This window comes from Protopterus annectens, chromosome 6.part0, assembly GCF_019279795.1.
Source record: "Protopterus annectens isolate FY-2018-M chromosome 6.part0, PAN1.0, whole genome shotgun sequence".
NCBI lineage: Eukaryota > Metazoa > Chordata > Ceratodontiformes > Protopteridae > Protopterus > Protopterus annectens.
In genome coordinates this window covers 834,174,656-834,188,254 of record NC_056737.1, presented here as the reverse complement: position 1 = coordinate 834,188,254, position 13,599 = coordinate 834,174,656, and positions in this window count along the sequence as shown.

Genomic DNA, 13,599 nt, shown 5'->3' with positions numbered 1-13,599 from the left:
TGGTTAGAAATATACCTGTAATTCTTAAAGACAGCTATCAACTCATTAAGGATTTAAATAACCTGCCTAATGACATAGAATGTTTATCGTCTTGCATACTAGTGACGTTGGATGTGAAAAACTTATTTACATCTATTCCTAATGATTTGGGTATAGAAGCAATAAGGGAATATTTATGTACATTGGAGAATTTTAATAATGAACAATTATTCTGATATGTGCACTTTTGGAATTAGTATTGTCCAATAATGTTTTTCTGTATAGAGATATGCTATATGCACAAAAATGGGGAGTCGCCATGGGGACCCCATGTGTAAATTTGTATGCAAACCTTGTAGTACACCAATGGGAAAGGAAATTTATGTTTGACAGTTCATTTTTTAAGAATGTTTTGCTGTATAGAAAATTTGTTGATGATGTTTTATTTTTTTGGAAAGGCAGTATAGAACAATTACAAGCCTTCATTAGTTATCTGGAATCTACTACTGATTTTTTAAGATTCTCTCTTGAGTTCTCCTGCAACATAGTAAATTTCCTGGATATAAGCATAATGAAAGACATACAGGGCAACATTTCTACCACTTTATACAGAAAACCTTGTTGGAAAAATGCACTATTGCATTTCAGTAGTATGCATCCTAGATTTGTTTTCTCCAATATAGTAAAGGGACAATACCTTAGAATTATGAGAATTTGTAAAGAAGATCCTAATAGGCAACAACAACTTAATGCCATACATACCTTACTGTCAGACAGGGATTATCCTGTTTCTATGTTAAGCAGAATCAAGGAAATTGTCATGGATGCCCCCGGAGACAAAAACAAAAACATTTATATCGGGGGAGTCACTAGTTATACAGGACACAGACTGAATACAGGTAGAGCTATCAAAACTACTTTTATTACTAGATTCACTAATGATAATAAAAATATCACGTATATTATCAATAAGAACTGTCAGGTACTTATTGCTGACCCCAAGATTCAGACTATAGTAGGTAATACTCCTTCTTTTACTTACAGAAATAGTAAGAACTTAAAAAGAATTTTATGTACTGAACACTTTCATGATGGATTTAATAATAGCACCATTCGACATTATGATAGATTGGGTACCTATCCTTGCAATAGATGCAACATGTGCAAGTTTATTTCGAAGGAACAAGATTTCGTTCATCCCACTATTAACTATATATTTAAATCTAGATTTCATGCCAGCTGCGAAGATGAAAATCTTACATATTTAGCAACTTGCACACGCTGTCCAGCGTTTTACGTAGGGATGACATCCAGGAAGTTAAAAAACAGGATGTACAAACATATATATTTGACATAAGGAGAAATAATCAACAGAATGCTTTGGTGAAACATATAAGCAGTTTTAAAGATCATAGTTTTGAGTTTAGAGTATTACAACTGATAACTAAAAATAAGAGAGGGGGGGATAATAAGAACCACTTAGAATCCATTGAACTGTGTTGGATTTTTAAATTGCGAGCTCACATAGAACCTGGCCTAAATCAATTTATAAGTGTTAAGCCAGTATTAAATGCACATAAATACTAGGTAGTATTAGGACATATGAGAAGATTCATGTTTATATATATTTTATTATTTATTTCGTATTATTATTTCTGTTTTTGTTTTTATATGGATTTTTCATTTTTTATGAATTTTCTATGAATTTATTTATTATTACTTTGGTATCATGATTTTTTATTCATATGTATTATAGATATTTTATACATATATATATATATATATATATATATATATATATATATATATATATATATTTTATACACTAATATATATATAATTTCTTTTTACATATCTATACATGTTTATATATTTTGTTATATACATTATATAGTATAAATATATTTTAGATTAATAATGTTTTAGGATTTTTAGACAGCAGTAGTTACTGTGAATGGTTTGAGCTAACAGCATTGTAACAGTCACCATGACTACTTGATTGATTCAAATTAATTATTTGATTGAATTTAATTAAGCATAATTGGTTACTATATTTAAAGACTGCTCTTTTGATTAATAAATGAAATCTGATGAAGCGTGCAGTGTTTGGCACGTGAAAGCGCTCATTTTTTGTCTACAATAAAACCTTGGAATTTTATGTGCATCGTAGAGGTGGTCTTGTCCTGTATTTTCGGTATTGTTTGATTTCTTTTCTGGAATCGGGACCTTTGGAGAGCAGCTGTACCTTAGTTCACTTCATAATACTGGATTACTGAAAGAAGCAGAGGTAGTATTGTAATGTATTCACACACTTTAAACATACTTAACATTGTGTAACTGTATCACTCAACATAATAATTGCTAGTTTAATATGTCACATTAAAGGATTGTATTTAATATAGGTTCATAGGTTCATACTAGGCTATCTGCCCGAGGGCATTTACAAGCCTAGCCCATAGTTTTGTGGCTTACGCCACCCCTTTAGTATGGGGAACTATACCCATTATTTTGCTGTGCCTCTGTTGAGCAGTGACACTGAGGTAATCCCTGGGGTATATCTGCGATCTCCCATCCATTGGTCAAGATTTCTCTTGAACAAGGCCAGCGAGGTGCTCTGCCTCACATATACCGGGATTTTATTCCACAGCATAGGGAGTCTTTGGGTGATGAATCTATCCCTCCAGCGCGTCCTATTAATATATTCATGACTGAAACATTGTGTGACTGTTTTCAAAAGGTTATGGATGGGTGAAACTACTACACAAGTACAATTGTAGTAGTAAGAATGTCATATATGTTGGTATTTGTCAGATGTGTGCCTGTTTTTACATAGGCAAAACCAAGAATGCCTTTCGAACACGTATTTACCAGCACTGAATCGATCTGCCAGGATATTGGCAATATCCTTGGGATCAGTATATTTAATGCCATTCTGTTGTAGCTCAGAGCAGATCTGAGCATTGCCATTTAGAAAGTGAATTTAAAAAATTCACTGGCCAAACTTGTCAATACCTACCCAGGTCACAATTTCAAATTCACAGTACTTGAACAACTTACGGTGGATGAGAGAGGAGGCCCTATAGAATATTTACTTGAATATAAAGAACTGTTATGGCAATTGAGGGTTAATGCCAACAGTAATCCAGGATTGAATGACATGGTGTCATTGACTAGTTTTTTTAAATTAAAAGCCAACTTTTTTATGTAATTTGTCAACTTTTATTATTACATTATTACAACATTATTATTAGAACATTTTATCATTTCATATAACATATGTTAACATCTTAGGCTTGAAGTTTTTAACATTATTAGATACCATAAGCAGTGCAACATGACTTTTAGTTTTGTATGTAAGAAAAAGGAAGTCTGTATCTTTAAATATAAATGGTGTTCAACCCACATCTGTTAATGATGTCTTTGTAATGGGTATTTAAGGAGCTGAGGGGAGATACTCTGTTTTTTCTGAAGAAGTCAACTGTAATTTGTGACGAAAGCGCTCAACATTAAATTTTATCCTTGTTCCTGTGGTGTCAGCTCGCTTTGTGGTTTCTCAGTTTAGTACTGTTTCATTTGGTACTGTTTTCAACATCTAATATAAGTAGGGTAGATCCACATGGTTAGGCATAGTCTGTTAAGTGTATAAATTTATTATAAATAATTAGCAGTACTTAAGTCATAAACAAAAGGGCCTGGAGTTGAGGACAACAGGAACATGCAAATGTATACTGGGAACTTGCTCGCAGTACATATTTTTAGTTTAATGCACATTAAAAGCATTATAAAGACACATGTACAATCACCTGCAATGTAGATAACATGCCAAAAATGTACATTACTTTTAAAGCACCATCTAAAATTTCATTGAGGTGCGACTTGTAGCAAGTTGAACTGTCTAAATGGTATAAAAAATAATTTGCAGTGACTGCAATCTAAGGGGGTAAAGCCGCTCATTTGCCCATGCAAGGAACTTTGCCTTCTGCATCATGTATTTCAATATTAGTACCAGCAAATCTTCACATTTTAGAAGTAAGGGCCATCATCTCCCCTCCCCTATCTAGACCTAGCACTAGATAACCAGATCTCAGTATAATCAAATGCTGGTTATCAATTTCTGAAACTATAGCTAAAGGGAAAATAAATGCAAGTTCATGCCAATGGCATGCTAGTGGATGGGCAAGCTGTTGAGATCATCTACTCCATCCCAAGCTTTTGCCATACCAATGCAAAACTGTACTATGTACAGTTCACAGAAGGAGAACCAAATGATGTAAGTATGTATTCTGACCCACATAACACATGTAGGCAGTGACTATCTTTCTTCATTTGATTTAATAATACCTGTAAGGGCTTGTAGGAAGTCTATTTTTATTCCCTGTTGCTAGTTGTGTAATTTATTTAACGCAGCTTACAGTGTTGGACATGAAATATTGTTTGTGCAACATTGTTCTGTCACATTTGAGTAGAGATGTAAAGAGAGACCTACCATATGAAAGGTGTAGTTTTGCAAGTGTGCAAACTAGGCAGTTAACAGGGAAGTGAAGACAATGTTTTTAGAATAACTGCAAATATTTTTTTCTGATATTCCTTTCAAATACTGAGAGAAACAGTGCTTTCACATATATAAAAATGTGGGTGTATGTAGGTGTAAGTGTGTGTGTGTGTGTGTGTGTGTGTGTGTGTGTGTGTGTGTGTGTGTGTGTGTGTGTGTGTGTGTGTGTGTCTGTGTGTGTGTGTGTCTGTGTCTGTGTGTGTGTACGAGCACTTGCCTTCCTCAAATCAGAACTTGTCTATTTTTTTCACATGCCATTGTGGATGTTAGTAGAATCCAACACAATGTTAAAGAAGATATTTTACAGCATGAGACATATAGGCTCGAGTCAGTATCTGACTTCTGAAGGATTCAGTGCAGGTATTTATGCACCAGCCAAATGAAGAAAAGGGATGTAGAAAATAACAGCAGCCAACACTTGGGATTTCAGCCAACATTTATGGAATCATTCTCCCCTTCCAAGTTTTTTTATGATGCTAGAACAGGCATATGTGTGTCATTCCCAAAGTGACAGAAGTGTCTGATAGCACTACTAAAGGATCCTCATCACTCAGCATGCAACTCAAAACTACAAACCTGCACTTGAGTTACAGTGAGATTTTTTCTTTAATGCAATGCAATTAAATTGATCTGTCAGGCTGACTGCTACTGTGACAGACAGTATTGCAGAGATAATAAAGAAAGGTCCCATTAATTAAAAATCATTTTTATCAAATGTGTTTTTTATGCTTTGCTATTCTAAAAGAATGTAAAGCAAGAAGTATGATTTATTTCAGGTGTTTGAATCAATGATTAATATTGTTGTTTATTTATTTTTAGCCATCATTGCAGTATGTATGCAGATTTTTTATAGATTGATATAAGTAAGTACTAGGCTAGCTGCTTGTGCAGGCCATTTTAAGCTTACTCAATTTCCCATCAAAGGTGAGAATCAAACCCTGTACCTTGTGTCTGTAAAGTAAATACCTTAACCATTATGCCAACCCCAACCCCTTTGCTGAGAATCAAACACTGTACTTTGTGTCTATGAGGTAAATGTCATAACCATTATACCAGTCCCCTAACCTTTATACCAACCCCCAACATAAATAAAGCCATAATTAAGAATTGCAAAAAGGGGAAGACTCTAATTATGGTATGGATAGATTATAAAAAAGCATTTGATAGCATCACATATTCATGGACAAAGGCGTGCTTACAGATGTATAAGATGCACCCTACACTGATCAATTACATTACAGTGTCCAGGAAACAGAGGCAAACCACTTTGCAGTTAAGTCATGACAAAGGGCAAATTATTATAGCTGGGAAAAAAGTTCAAAGAGGAATATTTCAGGGTGATTCTTTGTTACCATTGTTATTTTGTCTTGCCCTTATCCCATTAAGCTGTTTACTTAACAGATTAGGTCTTGGTTACCACTTGGCTCCCACAAAACAGACGAAAATAAAATTGCCGAAGATTCCAAAAACAACCACAAGGCATTCTATAACTATGTCAAGAATCTAAATGGCAATGCTCAGATCTGCTCTGAGCTACAACAGAATGGCATTAAATATACTGATCCCAAGGATATTGCCAATATCCTGGCAGATCGATTCAGTGCCAACTTCACCTCCCTTTCACCCTCCAAATGGCCCATCTCAAATACCAGAAGATTGCCAAATTCCGGTAATAACGGCCACACAGGTAAAAAATGCACTCTCCAAAGCTAACAATACAGCATCCATGGGACCAGATGACATTCCGGGCTGTGTACTACATGAACTACAAAATGAACTGGCACCCCACCTAAGTGTCATGTTTAATCATACCCTCACCTCAGGCTTCATGCCCACTGAGTGGCGCACAGCTACAGTTATCCCATTCCACAAGGGGGGATCCACCTTGAATCCCGGGAACTACCTCCCCATCAGTCTGACGAGCCTGATCTGCAAGGCCATGGAACGTATTATCATGGAACTTATAAACAAAGACATTGGCAACCTTAAAACACTAGACCCCCACCCAGTTTGGGTTCGTGAAGGGCTGATCTTGTCTCCTGAACCTGATTGACTTCTTTGAATCAGTCTCCAAAGCCGTGGACGAGGGTAAGGCAGTCCACACAGCCTATCTGGACCTCGCCAAGGCCTTTGACACCATCCCACACTCTGGAATCTTAGATAAACTTACTAAGCTGGGCATTAATCCCTGCATCACTCGATGGGTTGCCAACTGGCTTACTGACAGAACCCATACTGTAAAAGTAGCTGACTCCAAATCCAGCTCCAGACAAGTGACAAGTGGAATACCTCAGGGTTCAGTCCTGGGACCTCTCTTGTTTGGCATCTACTTCTCTGAAGTACAGGCCAACACTAAGGGACTCTGGCTAACAAAGTTCGCAGATGACTGCAAACTGGGAGCCATTATTGAATCCCCAAATGATGTCGATACTCTACAAAAGGGCCTTACAGAAACAGATGCTTGGTGCCAGAGCCATGGGCTCAAGCTCAGTGCCAAGATATGTATAGTTATACCCTTGGGAAAAAACATGTACCTGTGAATTACCACATAGGTGGCAGTACACTAAACACCAAAAGTGTGATAAGAGACTTAGGAACACAGGTGGACAGTGGTCTCACCTTCAATAACCACATCGCCACAACAGTCAGGAAATCCTTCTATGTGGCACACCTCATCACTAAGGGCTTTTCATCCAGAAAAAAGGAGGTCATTGTTCCACTGTACTCATCCCTCATTAGACCCATTATAGAATACATTTGGTATGTATCTCTCAAGACATCTGCAACAACTGGAAAGGCCACAGAAATACCTCACTAAAAGAATCACAGGCTTAAAGCAGATGCCCTATGCTGACCACCTTAAAAAACTCCAGCTATACTCTGTTGCATATCGTCTACTCCGAGGCGATCTCTGCTTAACATACAAGGCCATGTCAAACCCAGAGCTGTTGGACATGCTACACTTAAAGAAATCCCAATCCCTCAGAGCCACACACTCCAGGGATCTAAACCTTGTCATCACAATAAACAAAACATGCTGGAAGGATAGGTTCCTGACCCAGAGACTGCCCAGACTCTGGAACAGACTGCCCATACATTTCAAGCAGAGTGCCTCTTTGGCCCTCTTCAAAAGGAACCTTGATGATTGGATGGGAGAAAGGAAATTCACCCCAGGGATCACATCAGTCACCCTGCTAGACAGGGGTCCAGGGAAGTAAATAGTGTGGGAATAAATAGCCAGGGAATTGTTATGGCTAGGCTTGTATAGGCCCAAGGGCTGATAGCCTAGTACCAACCTAAAAACCTATGAACCTATGCTTAAAGACTTCTCATCTACTTTTTGTGGCTGACTTAAAAGTATATAGTTTATCAGATGGGGAGTTGAAAGCACAACTGCAAATTAGTAAAACTTTCTCAGATGGTACAAGAATGTCATTTGGTCTTGATACGTGTGAAAAAGCAATGTTTAAAGCAGAAAAGTTGCAGTACCAAGAAAATATCAATCTGAGACAGGAAAGCTATAAACCAATTTGCTCTTCCTGTTCTAACTTACAGCTTTGGTGTGACTCACTGGCCCCAAAAGGTATTGGATCAGTTGGACTGGAAAACAAGAAAAATGTTTCACACATCAAATGGCATATAAAAATCAGTGTATATCAAAATTATATAATCCATGCTCTGAAGGAGTTATTGGCCTCCTTGAAATGGATTTCATTCATAGATTTGCAGCTGTGGGACTACATACATATCTGGTGACCTCATCAGATCCAAACATAGTGAAAGTTTTAAAACACCAGGAGAAGAAGTCTAAGATGACCTCTCTGCTTAGTTTAGCAGAAGCATTCTAGTGCCATTTGGGAATGGAAATCAAACCAGAAGTAGACAACAATCAGACAGCAAATGAATATGACAAAAAGAAAAGAATGTGAAGAGATGAATCAGATGAGAAGGAAAGATGTGTGGAAAAGCCATAAATATAGTGCCAAATATAGAGATTGCCTGGAACAACCTCATGTTAATCAAGATTTGAAGCAGGAATGGTTAAGGAGAGATGAGTTGAAACCAAAAATGAAAAGCTAATAATAGGAGCCCAGGCCAGTGGACTATGTACATGTTGGTTTACAAAGTCCATTAAACATGTGGAAGAAACAGACAAATGAAGATTGCTCATAGACAGTATACTGTCCCTACACAAGCTATAATCCTTCCATTCTGAAATAGCCTGTATGCCTTCAATGGCGCTTTCACTATGTCAGTTTGTTTGACCTTTCAAATTATTTTAATATGTAAATAATACATGTTTTAGTTAAAAATAAAAATGTAAAAAAAACCCAGCTAAAGCCATTTTCAGAGCCAGTGCTTGCAACATTGTGCATCATCACCCTCCATTATGCAGATGGGTCTAAGTACCGAACAGATCATCACCAGGACACTGTTGACCACTATAGTGTGGTCAGAGACCTTACAAGATTTGTAGACATGTATCACCCTCACATGGGATCAAGTGGGACTGCTCATGCCTCTAGATAAAAAGATATAACATTAACCATCCTTAATGGAAGGTCCTTTCGGCATCTGAAATGGGACACTTTAGGAACTTGGCAGGCATCAGCCTTATGGATCCTATGCCACTTCCTTGATGTGATGCAACATATAGAGGAGCATATATGGTTTCCGCCAAAAGCAGAGAACCAACATTATGCAGGCATTTTACAATACAGGCCATTTCCATGAGATCCAAGCCATTGGCTGAGCACACATCATCATCATCAAGACCCATCTATTGTGCATTGTGTCTGATAGATCAGGGGGAAAGGCTTTTACTCCTTCAACTGCCAGGTGGCATGTAATGCACAGGGCATCATATACAACATGGTGGTACACCACCTAGGCAGTTCCCATGATTCCTATATCTGGCACATGTGCAATATCTACCATAGTTTTGTGTGTGGATGACTTCCCAAGGTCATCTACTTGGTAGGTGTATATGGTGGTGACATATAGGGCAATGCCGAATGGCTGAAATGCAAACTGCATTACATTGACCACAAAAGGTTGAAACTCACAATGCTGAAAACCTTGGTACATGTTCTATGCATAGGAGCAAGCCTCCCTGCATCCTCACAGATCACTCTACCATGGGGAAGGGGGAAAACACCAGTCCCTGCTGTACTGTGATCTCATTGGTATTTTGATTTTTGACCTTTTGTGGTTGATGTAATGGCATTTTGGCCATTTGGCATTATGAATGTAACCCAGACCAGGATATATGGTGTCATTTAAGCAGACAGCACAAAACATATAATGATGTCCAATGTTGTATGTTGCAGTTGATGTTGAATATGTAGTGGAATTGTGGATGACAATCCTTATCTGAAACCCCCAGACCATGGCTGAGATGGCTTACAACATTACACATTCGGTGACATGGAACATTGTGAAACACGTGTTTGGACTCCTAAAGGGATGTTTCTGCTTCCTGGATACAGCTGATAGCACACTGCAACAAGGCGGCAGTATGCAAGTAGATGCAGTATTATTTATTTATTGCCAAAACATGCTTTTAGGAGTCCAAACACATTTCATAAACAGTAAAATGGGAACAACGCAGTACTGTCAGAGAGACCTGGCACAGCATTAGATGAAGAGTCAGGTGCAGAATCATTGGGAGAACAGGTTGCAGCAACACTCCATGCAAGTCAGAGATGGATGCATATATAATGGCACTGGCAAAAAAAGCAACATCTGGTCCAAAACTATGGGATATTATACAGATAACAGAATAAAACAGATGTATGAATTATTATATCTGGGCGATGCTATACAGGATAATGAACTGCCCACATTGTACTTCAGACAAATTATAGAATGGGCAGGGCATAGTCGTTATCATCACTATTATTTGCACAGGTGGGGTGGGGCACAGTGAAATGTGATAGCAATGTTATCATATAATCAATGGTCATGGGAGTTGGATGTGGTAACCACTCAAGTAGGTATCAGGTTGGAGGAGCCAAGGATTACATTCTTCAGTGGTGGAGTGGAGCTGCCATATTGCAAATAGCCATGAGTATTGCGTTGGACTGCAGTTTTGAGGCTTGATGCATTCTGTGGTATGGATGGAATATCCATTTGTGAGCATGTATGGGAACATTGTGTGGTGTCCCTTGTTGGGAGCCAACAAATGTATAGTGTCCATGACACAGATAACAGCCATGGATAAGCATGGTGCCCCATTAGCCAACAGGGAATATTGATGATGTAGATCTGTGTGACCAGGAGAAAGTGGACTGATGATATGTCCTTGAGGTGGATTCTGAAAAGCATTCTTGGCCACAACCATGAGATGTGCTGGCTGCTGTGGTCAGAGTTGACAGAGATGCTGTCTCTGGAGCAGTGTGTGTCACTTGTGTATGGTCATTTGACCAACCCCCTTACTTGTGGATATTTCCACAGTCTTGGACAGCATAGTCTTCAGAGATGGAATGAAGGGTAGTTGCCACCTTTCTCATGGATGCACCAAAATGTGTTATGTTAGCCACCAAGGATCTGAGCAGCACTGTTTGTTTCCTGTCCCTGTATGCCATGTCACTGTACATGTGCTACAGGTTGTTCCATAGGCCATGCAAGTGTTGCATACCATCATTCTGGTGATGTAACACACTCAATAATGCTACCTTGGTGTTAATCTCAGCTGTCTGTGCCTGGATCATTGACCTGCACATTGACTGATTGACGACATTTGTTGTACTCAGGTCAGGGAAGGACCTGGAGTCATGATGGCAATGCCCACCAACATGCCTTTTCCCTACAGCATGTGCACACACATCAGGGACAGTGCAGTTGCCGTGTGTGGTGCTGACTTCTGTGTAACCTATGTGAAGCTGACAGTTACAGGATGTCCAGAGCAAAACATTGGTGAGGCAAAAGATCTGGTCTGCCCCTCCATCATCATATCATATGTGGAAAATGTGTGAGTCCTCCAATATTAAAATTGTAGATGGTGCCACTGTGTCATTTGACTGTGCCATGTGCATTCCCCATGGTCATTGACAGCCACATGTGAACCACTGTAATCAGAAATGTGCCATTTTCTTGTGTTGGACCTGACATTAGGTGGACCTGTGAAAGCATAAAGATAACATATTTGTGGCAGTAGTGAAGCACATACACCTCAGACCCCCTCCCAACATATGAAATGCATAATGGTACATGACACAATCTGTGAATACAGTATTGATGCATACACACCTTGTGGGGCAGGGTGTTGCAATTGCAGCCTGAAAGTATTTCTACAAGAGATGTACAGAGATGATGTGCTCAATACACCCCCCTCACATGCAGTTCACTGTACAATATATCTGTTATTACTGACATGGTATATCCACTACAGACATTTGTGCAGTGTTCCCCAGCACAGCTTCAACATCCACACCACTGCCCTGAGGGTCCGCTTCCCCTGCTTGGACAGGCATACTAGGAACTCTTCTGACTCTGTAAGTCACTTTTGTGTGGGTTGTCTTCCTTTTGTGGTTGAAAGTTCCTTTGCTGCACCTCTACTGTTGTTCCACTGTGGCCACCCACAGAACTGATGTCCTGCATCACTTCTTGCCACACCTGCTGCTGGAATGCCTTGTCTGCTTTATCTTTGTCCAGAATGCACTGCTCACTTTAATGCAGTCTTCTTTTGGTGACCATGTTTATATCCTGATACAACATGCCTCATAGCATGAAAAATATAGTGAGAGTTATCTGAATCGCTACTACAATGATTTGCACTATCACACCCAAGCACTCCTGACCTACTCATCCCTGTTTGCAGTAGCACCTCAGTCCCCTGGGTGGTGAATTTGTTTCAGCAGTTGCCTTTCTCATAGATGTGTACACTTGTAGTTTACACATGCCAGCCAGTGTATATGCACATGACTGTCCTTGGCTGGGCCATGTGTAATCGCAATGACCCTTCTTCCCATTTGCTGCTAATGTACATGTCCATTGTCATGGTCTAACCAATGCCTCCCCATCATATAACAACAACAGGTATGGACATATTACTGCTAAGCACAGTCCTGCATCATCAAGCTGATGACCTGCGTTGTTATGCACATCCCCCATATGCACAGTCATGCCATTATCTATGTAAAAGTGTCTTTATGTACACTATACCATGTCCTACTGTAGGATCACAGAGTCCACAATTGCCTCCCACAGCTGGACATGTAACTGTCCTGCCCTTATGCAGTGTTCCTTGCTACATTATCCCCACCCCCTCCAGCTGGAAACATATGTGCCATGCACTTGTACTGTATTTATTTTCCCACATCTACTAGCTGCTCTGTGTTCCTGTTGCTGACATCTGCCATAGGTGTTCAGAATTGTGTAGGGATACATTATCAGGCATCTTGTCTTCCATTCATATGCCTATACATCAAAGTACAATATATTTTTCAGTGAATTCCTGAATCCTGACTTGCTTATTTTAATGCAGACTCCCGCAATATAGTGACCATGCTTTATGCCATGCTACAACATGCCTCAGATTGTTTCTGAATTGCTACTATAATGCTTTGCACTATCACACTCAAGCAGCCCTGACCTGATTATCTCTGTTTGTCACAGTGCTAATTTGGCATGTGCACACCATGTTCATGTACAGTACTTTGTCATAGGGATACTTTTGCTGTGTGTGTGTGTGTGTGTGTGTGTGTGTGTGTGTGTGTGTGTGTGTGTGTGTGTTCACCTGAGGCTACCATTTTGCTCCTTGGCCTTCTCAGGTACTAGACAAAGCATGGCTCCTATGTGGCGTGAGATACAGACCAGGATTTTTCTCCCTCTCTTCCATAGGGATATTCAGGAGCATCTGATAGGCTATTATAATAGCCCTTTGTATAAGGTTAATGCCTATCACCAGCTTGCCAGGATGGTGATGTCATTGGCAACACCCATTCTGGTGAACATTAGAGGCACAGCAGGCTGCAGCAGCATCCCTCAATCTACTACACAATTTGGAAATAGAGATTAGGTACAGTGTGCCAATTTTTCACTATAAGCACTGTGTATTTGTATTT